The 13435-nt window shown below is 52.3% G+C and overlaps 2 long non-coding RNA genes across 2 annotated transcripts; both read right to left on the bottom strand.

Moving 5' to 3' along the window:
* Nucleotides 1-383: 383 nt before the first annotated feature.
* LOC149915668 (uncharacterized) lies at nt 384-4092 on the bottom strand. The gene is made up of 3 exons (XR_016471985.1): nt 2839-4092; nt 1921-2734; nt 384-1510 (listed from the first exon to the last, which is right to left on the bottom strand). It is a non-coding gene; the product is annotated as an uncharacterized LOC149915668 (long non-coding RNA).
* Nucleotides 4093-8165: 4073 nt separating this feature from the next.
* Nucleotides 8166-12917, bottom strand: LOC149915667 (uncharacterized). The gene is made up of 3 exons (XR_016471883.1): nt 11664-12917; nt 10746-11559; nt 8166-10334 (listed from the first exon to the last, which is right to left on the bottom strand). It is a non-coding gene; the product is annotated as an uncharacterized LOC149915667 (long non-coding RNA).
* Nucleotides 12918-13435: the final 518 nt, after the last annotated feature.

Raw genomic sequence — 13435 nt, 5'->3', positions numbered from 1 at the left:
ATTCCATTGGCCTTCTTGGCTGCCAAGGCACACTGCTGACTCATGGCCAACCTGTCATCCACCAGGACACCCAGATTCTTCTCTGCAGAGCTCCTCTCCAGCATGTCACATCCCAGCCTGTACTGATACTTGTGGATATTACTTCCCAGGTGCAAGACTCACCACTTGCTTTCGTTACAGCTCACCTGGTTTGATACTACCCAGCTCTCCAGCCTGTCCAGGTCTAGCAGCACAGCCTTTTGGTGTGCCAACCACTTCACCCGCTTCGTCTCATCAGTGTACTTACAAAGGGTGGACACTAACCCCCTCATCAAGGGAGGTGACAAACATATTGAACAAGACCATGTGAGAAATACTCAAAAATTTCAGGTTAGGCAAGAAACTTAGTGATAGCAGCAAAGTTTATTTGTTATTGCAATACTGGGCTCACATCCCCCATTAGCAAGGGAGAAACTGTGCACCAGTCAGCGAAATTCATTCCGTTCTATACTCTAAACCGAACGCAGGTAATGCTCTCCTGGCACTCGCTCACTGGTTGAGAATCTCAGGCTTGCAATCTCCCCGATGCTGTTGCTATGATACATTTCCAATGAGGTCCATTACCAACCTGTTGTTTTTCGGTAAGTTTTGTACTTCTCCATGGAGATATGAGGGCCAGATTTCCAAGAGTTCTTAAGAAACTTATCCTTGGCTTCAAGAGAGGGCATCTCACCTCTCCCTCCCAAGTACATCAACCCAAACAGCACTTCGTACAGTGATACTCCCAAGTCTTTTCTGGGAGCGGTTCGTATTCTGAGAAAGGCTACAGGTAAACGCTTTGGCCATGGTCATTTGGTCTCTAAAATCCATTTTGACAAGCGCTTTGTCAGCATCTGATTGATTCATTCTACTCTCCCTGAAGAAGGAGGGTGCCGGCGAGTATGGAACTCCCACTTCATTTCTAAAGTTCTCATTAGCTCCTGTAGGACTTGTGAAGTAAAGTGGTTTCCCTTATCTGAGACTATATTCTACATAATCCCATATCTAGGGATCGTGTCCAGATGTAGAGTCCTTAGTGCAGAAAAGACAGGGACCTGTTGGAGCATCCAGAGGACCAAGGGTAAATCCTGCTTGACCAATCCATTGGCTGTCTGTGATGGTGTCACTGCATCAATAGCCAAGTGAAGAACCACTGATATCATCTACCTGGACTTCAGTAAGGCCTTTGACACAATACCCCGCAACATCCTTCTTTCCAAATTGGAAGGATACGGTGAGTGGACTGTTCAATGGACAAAGAACCGGCTGCAGGATCGAGTCCAGGAGCCAATGGCTCCGTGTCTGGATGGCGATCGGTGATGAATGGCATCTCAAAGGGGTCCGTGCTGGGGCTGAGACTCTTCAGTATCTTCATCAGTGGCATCACCAGCGGGATCGAGCGCACCCTCAGAAAATTTGCTGGAAACACCAAGCTGTGGGGAGCAGTGACACGCCAGAGGGACGGGACGCCAGACAGGGGGACCTAGACAGGCTTGAGCAGCGGGCACAGACAAACCTCATCAGCTTCAACAAATCCAGGTGCAGTGTCTTGCACCTGGGACAAGAGAACCCCCCACTACCAATACATGCTGGAGGATGAAAGGGCTGAGCCTAGGCCTGTCCCAAAAGACCTGGTGGATGCCAAGCTGTACATGAGCCAGCAAAGTGCCCTCCCAGCCCAGAAAACCAGCCACACCCTGGGCTGCACCAAAAGATGTGCGGTCAGCAGGTGAAAAGAAGTGATCCTGCCCCTCTGCTCTGTGCTGAAGAGGCCTCATCTGGAGTACTGTGTCCATATGAAGAGCCCTCAGCGCAGAAGAGACATGGACCCGTTGGAGCACATGCAGAGGATGGCCACAAGAAAAAAAAAAAAAAAAAGAACCGAAGGATCAAACGCCTCACCTGTGAGGACAGGCTGAGAGAGCTGGGGCTGTTCAGCCCGGAGAAGTGAAGGCTCCGAGGTGACCTGGTAACAGCCTTTCGATACCCAAAGGGGAGCTAAAGGAAAGAAGAAGGGAAAATTTAGGTTAGATATCAGGAAAATATCTTTCACAGCAAGGGACAAGGGGAAACATTTTAAGCTGGGGGAGGGAAGATTTAGGTTGGACGCCAAGGGGAAGTTCTTTACAGAGAGAGCGGTGAGGTGCTGGAACAGCTGCCCAGAGAGGCTGTGGATGCCCCGTCCATCCCTGGAGGTGTTCAAGGCCAGGTTGGATGGGGCCCTGGGCAGCCTGGTCTAGTATGAAATGGGGAGGTTGATGGCCCTGCATGTAGCAGGGGGGTTGGAGATTCACGATCCTCGAGGTCCCTTCCAACCCGAGACATTCTGTGACTCTGCACAGTGGAACAGGTTGCCCAGAGATGTGGTGGATGCCCTGTCCCTTCCAAGTTGACACGCAGGGCAACCTGATCTAGCTGTGAATGTCCCTGTTCATTGTGGGCGAGTTGGACTAGACCATCATAAATGGTCGCTTCCGACTCTAAGGAGTCTCCGGTATGATACCTGAAGCCATGTCCACAAAGAACATCGATGGCCTGGTGAGCAATCAGGGTAGGTGGGGAAGCCTGTGTGCTCAACAGCTCTGGGGAAACTCACCAAGTAGTCCAGTCAGGAAGATTCACATCAGCCATAGAGCCTCTCTGTGCCAGCGCCAGTATTCAGCACACCAGAGGTACTGCTTCATCACACTGGTGGGTCCCATAGCTGCAGAGCTAGCTATTGAATGGCAGTCAGGGGATGGAAGGAAGAGGGGTGGGGAGATTGGCTATCATACAGACTAGGAAACTAACAGCATCCCCTGACAATTGGGATGGAGATACCTGGGGCGATCCAGATGAAGTGGTCCAGTTGAAGACAATCCTTTGTTTCCTATGAATACGAAGCCAGGTCTGCCATAAAAACAGAAAGAACCCTAGGACCCTGGGGTGGACAGCCACAGCGTGCTCTGAGAACTGTGCCCTGACATCTGTTAGTACTGACAAATTTGTAAGGGAGGTCTAGGAGAGAACCAGACAAGACAGGAACAGAATACTCGTGTTCACTACGCTCAAGTAGTGGAGACTGTATTACACTACGTGCGGATGAAGAAAACGGCCACTGGGGCCGGGGGTTTTCTTAAGCTCAGGTCCCAGCCCGATACATGCACCTCACCCTACTACCAGCCACGAAGCTTATTGGGACGGAAGCTTATTGGGCCCAGGGAGCAAGGCGAGCCCCTTGTGACCCCCATTCCATCTTTAAGTGAGCGTCCTACAGCCATCGCAAAACCCACCTGCATACAAGCAATGCACGAACAAGGGATTCGCGGCATTTCATTATCCGCTGCACAGATTTCACAGTGCTTAAACCACTAGCCAGAGGAGCCCCGAGAACCCTTAAACCCCATTGTGCTGCAAAACAGAACGGGATCCAAAGAGACACGGAACATAGTTTAAATACGTGCCCTTAAACAATACTCAGCATGGGCGGAATTAGTACGTGGCACAGGAGACACAGAGGGGACGTGGGCAGAGGACACAGGGAGGACACAGACACAGGCGGGACACGAGGTCACAGAGGGAACATGGAGGGGGATGCAGAGGGTACGCGTCATGAAATGGATTGGGACCACGTGGTAGCAGACAAACCGAGTTTGGAGTCTCAGGTTGGAGATTAGGCAATGAGAATCATGAAAGAGGGAACAGAGACTTCACAAGAAGGTATTGAACTTAAGAAGAGTTACAGAGGAAACCTGGAGAACACAGGATCCCTTTACGGAAAAGCGCATTAGCTCCAGGCATTTCCAGAGTTGCAATGCTCAGTCAGCCAACCAGCATTACCTTGGGACTGACTGAAGCATTCCAGGAATGAGACAAGAGCAAAAGAAAGGAATGTATGTCAGCCCCTCCATTACCAGTTCGGAGAAAGGGAGATAACCCCTTCACTCCCTTAAGCAAAGAACTGAAAAGAAAAATAAGAACAAGCATAGCAGACATAGCTGCTCCAGTCCAGCTTTGGATCCCCTCAGATCAGAGGGCAAAGATCAAAGCCCTACAGCAGGGAACAAAAATCAGTTGCCTCTTTCCAGGAAAGAGCACTCACCCAACAGTCCACAGCAGGCAGTCTCCAGCAAAAGACGCTGCCTTGGGGGCTGCCAGCCCTTAAATGAGGTGAGGGAGGGGTGGAGCCAGGCTCAGCCCCACCTGGTCCCACAGCTGCATTGCTTCCACCTGTGCTTGCAGGGCTGCACCACCCCTCACCAGATGCTCCATCACTGCTTCAGGCTGTGATCTCAAAGTTCACATAACGTCATGAATAAAAAAAATAAAAAAAATAAAAAAAAAAAAAGTGAATTGGGTCTGCCTGTCTGGCAAGGGGAAGTTTATCACTGAATGAGCAAGGATGGCCCACATATTTTGATTCCAGTCAGATGTCCTCAAAGGCAACTGATAAAATTTCTCATAGGTAGGAGAGCACAGATTTTCATACTGATGCAGCAAGATGCTGAGAAGCCGCATGTGCAGCGAAAAGGCTGCGATTACGGTGTGAGTGGAGCGAGTGCTGTTTGCCAAACTGTCAGGGTCAGCTTATGGCTCCCCAGTGAGAAATGTGCATTACCTACTCACGCAGCGATTAAAGACCATCGTGAAAATATTTTACGATTTGGTGTCCTCAGTGGGTGAAGCTGGCACCTGCCTGTAAGGCACCGTGTAGCCATTGGGCTCCAACATCAATCCCAAACCCCAAAGAAGTAGGGAGGCTGCAGCGTGCGTACTTCGTGCAGCCCCTGCGCTCCTCGAGTCACAGATCGCTGACGTACCGCAGGACCCATTTCTGCTGCGGCACGACATGGGATTGCTGAAGTCACTGCAGATCTGGAGAACAGACAAAGCATCTCCAGAACGCACTCCCCGTACAACTTGCCCACATGCAGGGGGCACAAGCCCCATTTTGGGGGCAATGATCCCCACTTGTGGGGTGCTACCCTCACCCCACTGTCACAGCCATGCCCCGAGGACACCGTCACCCCACTGCGCATGGCCAGCAACGTCTCCCCGGACTCCACTCCCACAGGCATCCCCGTCCCTGTCCTCAAGACGGCAACATCGGCATGGAGCAAAGCGGGGCAGGGGGCGTGGGAGGACTTGAGGGGACATGAGAGGGCACATGGGGACACAGGGACATGGGGGGACACGGAGGGACATGGGGTTGACGCGTGGGGTCAGAACTACAGAGGCAAGAGGAGGTGGCACGTGGAGGTGACACAAGGAGGTGGCAGGCTGTGCCAGGAGTTTGAGCAGCAGTGCGGGGCAGATGAGCAGTGCCAGCCCAACGTGGGGGTGATGGTGACACTCCAGGATGAGGAGCTGCTACTGTTTTTCAAGCAGGTAGGAGTTTGTTATCCATACATAATACTGCACTTGTTGTTTTCTTTTTTAAATCAGTGACAGTACGCGATCTGATCCAATGTCTTTGAAAAGTGTGGTTTCAGGATTGTCAGCTGAAACAGCAGCAGAACACAGGCCGTTGCCTGTGGGGGAAGGGACGGGGAAGGAAGTGAGGAAAGAAAGGAGGAAGCCTGAAAAAGGAATGGGGATGGCACGGGGCGAAGGAAGGGGGCGAGACATAGGGGAATGAAGGGAAAAGGACAGAATAGCGGTGGAGCAGCCTAAAAAGCAGCAACAAGCTCTGGGAGGACTGCAGAGTGCCAGATTCTGTAGCGGGTGTGTATCTGTGTGTGTATGTTGTCATTACCTGCCTGGTTTGGGGTCGGGGCTGTTGTCGCTTCTGAGCTCCTGCAGTGGGAAGAGCTTGAGCAATCGGTGCCCATGCAGAACTGCAGCATGGGGGAGCGCTTGGTAAGGACAGCCCTGCAGCCCTCAGCTGGACGAACTTCTTCCGTGTGTCCAGACTGTGAGCTGTGCAGCCGTGCCTGGCTGCACCGCTCCAGCTCAGAGTCCGCTGCCTGAAGCTGCATCTTTGCTGCCTTCCCTCCTGCCCAGAGCCTCGAAGCTGCTCCCACAGTCCTCTGCCCACCCCCAACATGCCAGAGAAGACATCTGGCAGCGGGCTGGAGGAATCCCAGCACCCTGTTTTCCTTCTGCCCGCAGCTCTCTCCTCCTCTGCCACACAGGGCACCAGCCTGCAAAATGGGAATGGTCGGGAGGAAAGGGAGCACTGGCAGAAGCGACTGCTGCAGCTGGCCGGGGGGGTCTGCGTCCCCCGTGCCCTTGTGGGCTATCTGTCCAGCTGCAGGAGGACCAGAGAAGGGCAGACAAAAAGGTGCAGCTGAGCAAGCAGTGGACCTGCACAACTCTCTGGCCATCCTGCCGATGGCAGCTGTGACACATCGATTCTTTCCATGCAGCTGAATTCATGTTTTCCATCTGTATACTTAAGTGGAGAACTGCAGGTTTTGTTAATCTTTGTGGAAATGATGTAACGGTCCCCAAGAATCTCAGAACTGCAACTTTGTCTCTGCCTGCGTAGACCTGCTAGGGCCTAAAACTACCCGTTTTATGGCATTAAAAAGAATAAAAAGCCAAAAATGAAACCTGGAGTTGAAGAAAGACCTTGGAAAAAAACACATTAAAATGTGAACAAGACAGAGGCTGAGCAAACGTTAATATAGCCCTGTGCTTTCTGCCAAAGTGCTTTATTTCGTTATCGTTAAATTTGCCGGGCAGTTACATTTCGGTATGTGAATATTTAGAAACAGTGCAATGGATGCTGGCAAAAACGAGTCTGTTTTCTTTTTAAACAGATATTCATAAGCACTTAGCACAGCTTTCCGGGGTCTGGAGTAGTTTCCCTTTGTTTTCTTCGTCTTTTCCCCCCGCTTCTAACTTCGCGCTCTTCCCCCGTCATCACAACGCGGAACGGATCGCCACGGCCTGCGCCGCGGGTCCCCGGCAATGCCGCCGGAGTTCTTCCCGCGGTCTCTGCTGCCACCTCGTGGCCAATGCGCGGAACTGCCGCTGCCCGCTGCTCAGGCCGGCAAGCTGTACAACGCATGCGCGTAGAAACGCGGAAGTGGCGTTTTAGCCGCTCTGCGCCGCTAATCCGCCGCTCTCTATGGTGATCAGTCCTCCAGATAATAGCGAACACGCGCGCGTCAACTGAAAGATAGCAATTGTTTCGACAGACCACTGCGGGGACGGGCAAGCAGCCGATTCTCGGAGCGCCGGCTCAGCGATAATTTCCCCTTCTAATCCAGGATGCCCCTCGTCTATTTCCGCCGATTTATGCCCGAGCCCACCCGGGAACGGACCGGGTCGGCTCACGGCTGCCCCTCAGCGCCTCGTGGCACCCAACGTGCTTGCCGCCGCGGCGGAGGAGCAGACGTTTGGGGCTCCAGCCCCAGCCCTGCACCGCAGCGTTCCCGGAAAAGCAAGTCTCGCGAGAGCAACGCACACGGGCCAAGCTAGGCACCGCGCACGCGGCAGTCTCCGCACCGCACTACGCAGGCGCGGTTCTCGAGACAACAGCACGGAGTACGGACGCGCGATTCATGAGAAAGCACGACGCATGCGCCAGTGGTTTAAAAAAAAAAAAGAAGAAGAAAAAAAAAAAAGCGCTACGCACGCACTGGATTCTGTTCCGAACGGGGCAAGCGCCGCACTCTGCCCGCCAAGGCGCATGCGCCTGGCTGTGCCCCGCAATGCGCGTGTGCCACGTGCTCTGCGCGCGCGCCAGCCTCGACGCCGCAATACTCACGCTTTCCTCACGGCCGCAAAACGCACGCGCCGTCGTTTGCAGCGCGTTCAGTACGTTCTCGAAGCAGACCGGGGCATAAAACCGCCCGAGGAAACAGACGAGGAGCATTCTGGATCGGAAGAGAGAAAAGTGTCGCGGAGCCGGCGGTCCAAGCATTGACTGCTCACCTGCATCTCAGGGCTTCGAAGAAATGTGTGCGATTGGAAAGCTTGTGGCGCATGCGCACTACTTCGCGGGGGACCGAGCACCACTTCCGCGTGCCTGCGCGCACGCGCCCTGCTGCCTGCGGCGACGTAGCGACGCTGCCGCAATTCTGCCGATTGACCGCGTGGGGGCACCAGAGACAGCTGAAACAACCTCGATGCAGTTCCCCCAATTGGCCTCGAGGGGGCGCGAGAGATCGCGGACACAACTGCGACGCACTTTTGCCGATCGGCCACGCGGTGGCACCAGAGACCGCGGAAATCACTTCGCCGCTAGGACTGCTGTGGGTCTGCACCAAGCCATCGCCAGCCCGTTCTCTCTTTTGCTGGCAGAGGAAAAACACAGAAGGGAGAGGAGGGAAGGGAAGACGACAAAGACAACGAAGGAAATCTTCGACAAACCCACCAAACCTGCGCTCAGCGCGTAGGGGTACTTGTCAATAAACAAATAACCAGCAAATTGATGTTGTCAAGATTTTTATTACTCTATTTTTTGCAGCCAGCGTCCGAGGTAATGAAAAACCTCGTACGAAGCGGGCAGATGCGTGCAGCCAAGCCATGGCTTGAAACGATTAACCACATTTGGTTTTGACACCACGTCTGTGAGAAACACTCAAAGCCAAAAAATTCAGGTTAGGCCAGGATCTCAGTGATAGCAGCAAAGTTTATTCGTCATTGCAATAACAGGCTCATGTCCCCTATTAGCGAGGGAGGGATTGTGCAACAGTCAGCGAAATTCATTCCGTTCTATACTCCAAACCCAACGCAGGTAACGCTCTCCTGGCATTCATTGGTTGAGCGTCTCAGGCTTACACTCTCCCCGATGCTGTTGCTATGATACATTTCCATATAAGGTCCATTACCAACCCGTTGTTCTTTCGTATGTTTTGTACTTCTCCATGGAGATACGAGGGCCATATTTCCAAGAGTGAGCACATGCGTTCTGTCCTGTGCTGGGCTCTCTTTCTCCAGCCCGCATCTTTGCCTTGTTTTGCACCTGGCTCACTTCTACCCCAGTCAGAACGCCCCCAGTCTTTAACTTTCTACTCTGTTCAACAGCTTTCTTAGTGGAAGGAAAACAGCTATTTCACAAGAGGGTTATAAGTTCAGTGAAGGTCAATACTACGTACCGAAAACACTAAAAGCTTCTACTGCAAAAACACAACCTACCTTTCACAACCAGACCCAGAACCAACCCCCAAGGAGCACCGCCACTCACAGCTCTCCACCCGCACTCCGCACCGCCGATCACCGCCCCCTGAGCTCAGCCAGTAAGCCAGTTCTCAGCCCACCTCATTATCCACTCATCTATCCCACACTTTCTCAGCTTCATTAGCAGGATGTCGTGGGAGACTGTATCAAAAGCATTGCTGAAGTCAAGGCAGACGACATCCACAGCAGCAGCCCCTGAAATGGTCCATCCCACTCGGGCTGAAGCTTTGATTCCTTACACGTGCGTGTTAGGACCCAGCCGCCAGCACGGAATGAGGGCACTAGAAATTCCAGAGGTGGAGCTCGAGACAGCAGTCCATGTTCCTTGAGGGATAACAGAGAAGCAGACAACCCGAGTATATAGTTCTTCAGAAACTTATCCTTGGTTTCAAGAGAGGGCATCTCACCTCTCCCTCCCAAGTACAGCACCCCAAACAGCACTTCGTACAGTGATACTCCCAAGTCTTTTCTGGGAGCGGTTTGTATTTTGAGAAGGGCTAAAGGTAAACGCTTTGTCCGTGGTCATTTGGTCTCTAAAATCCATTTTGACAAGTGCTTTGTCAGCATCTGATTGATTCATTCTACTCTCCCTGAAGAAGGAGGGTGCCGGCGAGTATGGAACTCCCACTTCATTTCTAAAGTTCTCATTAGCTCCTGTAGGACTTGTGAAGTAAAGTGGTTTCCCTTATCTGAGACTATATTCTACATAATCCCATATCTAGGGATCGTGTCCAGATGTAGAGTCCTTAGTGCAGAAAAGACAGGGACCTGTTGGAGCATCCAGAGGACCAAGGGTAAATCCTGCTTGACCAATCCATTGGCTGTCTGTGATGGTGTCACTGCATCAATAGCCAAGTGAAGAACCACTGATATCATCTACCTGGACTTCAGTAAGGCCTTTGACACAATACCCCGCAACATCCTTCTTTCCAAATTGGAAGGATACGGTGAGTGGACTGTTCAATGGACAAAGAACCGGCTGCAGGATCGAGTCCAGGAGCCAATGGCTCCATGTCTGGATGGCGATCGGTGATGAATGGCATCTCAAAGGGGTCCGTGCTGGGGCTGAGACTCTTCAGTATCTTCATCAGTGGCATCACCAGCGGGATCGAGCGCACCCTCAGAAAATTTGCTGGAAACACCAAGCTGTGGGGAGCAGTGACACGCCAGAGGGACGGGACGCCAGACAGGGGGACCTAGACAGGCTTGAGCAGCGGGCACAGACAAACCTCATCAGCTTCAACAAATCCAGGTGCAGTGTCTTGCACCTGGGACAAGAGAACCCCCCACTACCAATACATGCTGGAGGATGAAAGGGCTGAGCCTAGGCCTGTCCCAAAAGACCTGGTGGATGCCAAGCTGTACATGAGCCAGCAAAGTGCCCTCCCAGCCCAGAAAACCAGCCACACCCTGGGCTGCACCAAAAGATGTGCGGTCAGCAGGTGAAAAGAAGTGATCCTGCCCCTCTGCTCTGTGCTGAAGAGGCCTCATCTGGAGTACTGTGTCCATATGAAGAGCCCTCAGCGCAGAAGAGACATGGACCCGTTGGAGCACATGCAGAGGATGGCCACAAGAAAAAAAAAAAAAAAAAAGAACCGAAGGATCAAACGCCTCACCTGTGAGGACAGGCTGAGAGAGCTGGGGCTGTTCAGCCCGGAGAAGTGAAGGCTCCGAGGTGACCTGGTAACAGCCTTTCGATACCCAAAGGGGAGCTAAAGGAAAGAAGAAGGGAAAATTTAGGTTAGATATCAGGAAAATATCTTTCACAGCAAGGGACAAGGGGAAACATTTTAAGCTGGGGGAGGGAAGATTTAGGTTGGACGCCAAGGGGAAGTTCTTTACAGAGAGAGCGGTGAGGTGCTGGAACAGCTGCCCAGAGAGGCTGTGGATGCCCCGTCCATCCCTGGAGGTGTTCAAGGCCAGGTTGGATGGGGCCCTGGGCAGCCTGGTCTAGTATGAAATGGGGAGGTTGATGGCCCTGCATGTAGCAGGGGGGTTGGAGATTCACGATCCTCGAGGTCCCTTCCAACCCGGGACATTCTGTGACTCTGCACAGTGGAACAGGTTGCCCAGAGATGTGGTGGATGCCCTGTCCCTTCCAAGGTGACACGCAGGGCAACCTGATCTAGCTGTGAATGTCCCTGTTCATTGTGGGCGAGTTGGACTAGACCATCATAAATGGTCGCTTCCGACTCTAAGGAGTCTCCGGTATGATACCTGAAGCCATGTCCACAAAGAACATCGATGGCCTGGTGAGCAATCAGGGTAGGTGGGGAAGCCTGTGTGCTCAACAGCTCTGGGGAAACTCACCAAGTAGTCCAGTCAGGAAGATTCACATCAGCCATAGAGCCTCTCTGTGCCAGCGCCAGTATTCAGCACACCAGAGGTACTGCTTCATCACACTGGTGGGTCCCATAGCTGCAGAGCTAGCTATTGAATGGCAGTCAGGGGATGGAAGGAAGAGGGGTGGGGAGATTGGCTATCATACAGACTAGGAAACTAACAGCATCCCCTGACAATTGGGATGGAGATACCTGGGGCGATCCAGATGAAGTGGTCCAGTTGAAGACAATCCTTTGTTTCCTATGAATACGAAGCCAGGTCTGCCATAAAAACAGAAAGAACCCTAGGACCCTGGGGTGGACAGCCACAGCGTGCTCTGAGAACTGTGCCCTGACATCTGTTAGTACTGACAAATTTGTAAGGGAGGTCTAGGAGAGAACCAGACAAGACAGGAACAGAATACTCGTGTTCACTACGCTCAAGTAGTGGAGACTGTATTACACTACGTGCGGATGAAGAAAACGGCCACTGGGGCCGGGGGTTTTCTTAAGCTCAGGTCCCAGCCCGATACATGCACCTCACCCTACTACCAGCCACGAAGCTTATTGGGACGGAAGCTTATTGGGCCCAGGGAGCAAGGCGAGCCCCTTGTGACCCCCATTCCATCTTTAAGTGAGCGTCCTACAGCCATCGCAAAACCCACCTGCATACAAGCAATGCACGAACAAGGGATTCGCGGCATTTCATTATCCGCTGCACAGATTTCACAGTGCTTAAACCACTAGCCAGAGGAGCCCCGAGAACCCTTAAACCCCATTGTGCTGCAAAACAGAACGGGATCCAAAGAGACACGGAACATAGTTTAAATACGTGCCCTTAAACAATACTCAGCATGGGCGGAATTAGTACGTGGCACAGGAGACACAGAGGGGACGTGGGCAGAGGACACAGGGAGGACACAGACACAGGCGGGACACGAGGTCACAGAGGGAACATGGAGGGGGATGCAGAGGGTACGCGTCATGAAATGGATTGGGACCACGTGGTAGCAGACAAACCGAGTTTGGAGTCTCAGGTTGGAGATTAGGCAATGAGAATCATGAAAGAGGGAACAGAGACTTCACAAGAAGGTATTGAACTTAAGAAGAGTTACAGAGGAAACCTGGAGAACACAGGATCCCTTTACGGAAAAGCGCATTAGCTCCAGGCATTTCCAGAGTTGCAATGCTCAGTCAGCCAACCAGCATTACCTTGGGACTGACTGAAGCATTCCAGGAATGAGACAAGAGCAAAAGAAAGGAATGTATGTCAGCCCCTCCATTACCAGTTCGGAGAAAGGGAGATAACCCCTTCACTCCCTTAAGCAAAGAACTGAAAAGAAAAATAAGAACAAGCATAGCAGACATAGCTGCTCCAGTCCAGCTTTGGATCCCCTCAGATCAGAGGGCAAAGATCAAAGCCCTACAGCAGGGAACAAAAATCAGTTGCCTCTTTCCAGGAAAGAGCACTCACCCAACAGTCCACAGCAGGCAGTCTCCAGCAAAAGACGCTGCCTTGGGGGCTGCCAGCCCTTAAATGAGGTGAGGGAGGGGTGGAGCCAGGCTCAGCCCCACCTGGTCCCACAGCTGCATTGCTTCCACCTGTGCTTGCAGGGCTGCACCACCCCTCACCAGATGCTCCATCACTGCTTCAGGCTGTGATCTCAAAGTTCCCATAACGTCATGAATAAAAAAAAAAAAAAAAAGTGAATTAGGTCTGCCTGTCTGGCAAGGGGAAGTTTATCACTGAATGAGCAAGGATGGCCCACATATTTTGATTCCAGTCAGATGTCCTCAAAGGCAACTGATAAAATTTCTCATAGGTAGGAGAGCACAGATTTTCATACTGATGCAGCAAGATGCTGAGAAGCCGCATGTGCAGCGAAAAGGCTGCGATTACGGTGTGAGTGGAGCGAGTGCTGTTTGCCAAACTGTCAGGGTCAGCTTATGGCTCCCCAGTGAGAAATGTGCATTACCTACTCACG

Source organism: Phasianus colchicus, chromosome 17, assembly GCF_987193195.1.
Source record: "Phasianus colchicus chromosome 17, bPhaCol1.hap1.1, whole genome shotgun sequence".
Lineage (NCBI taxonomy): Eukaryota > Metazoa > Chordata > Aves > Galliformes > Phasianidae > Phasianus > Phasianus colchicus.
Note: the sequence above shows the minus strand (reverse complement) of the source record. Positions and strands in the feature narration are given on the sequence as shown.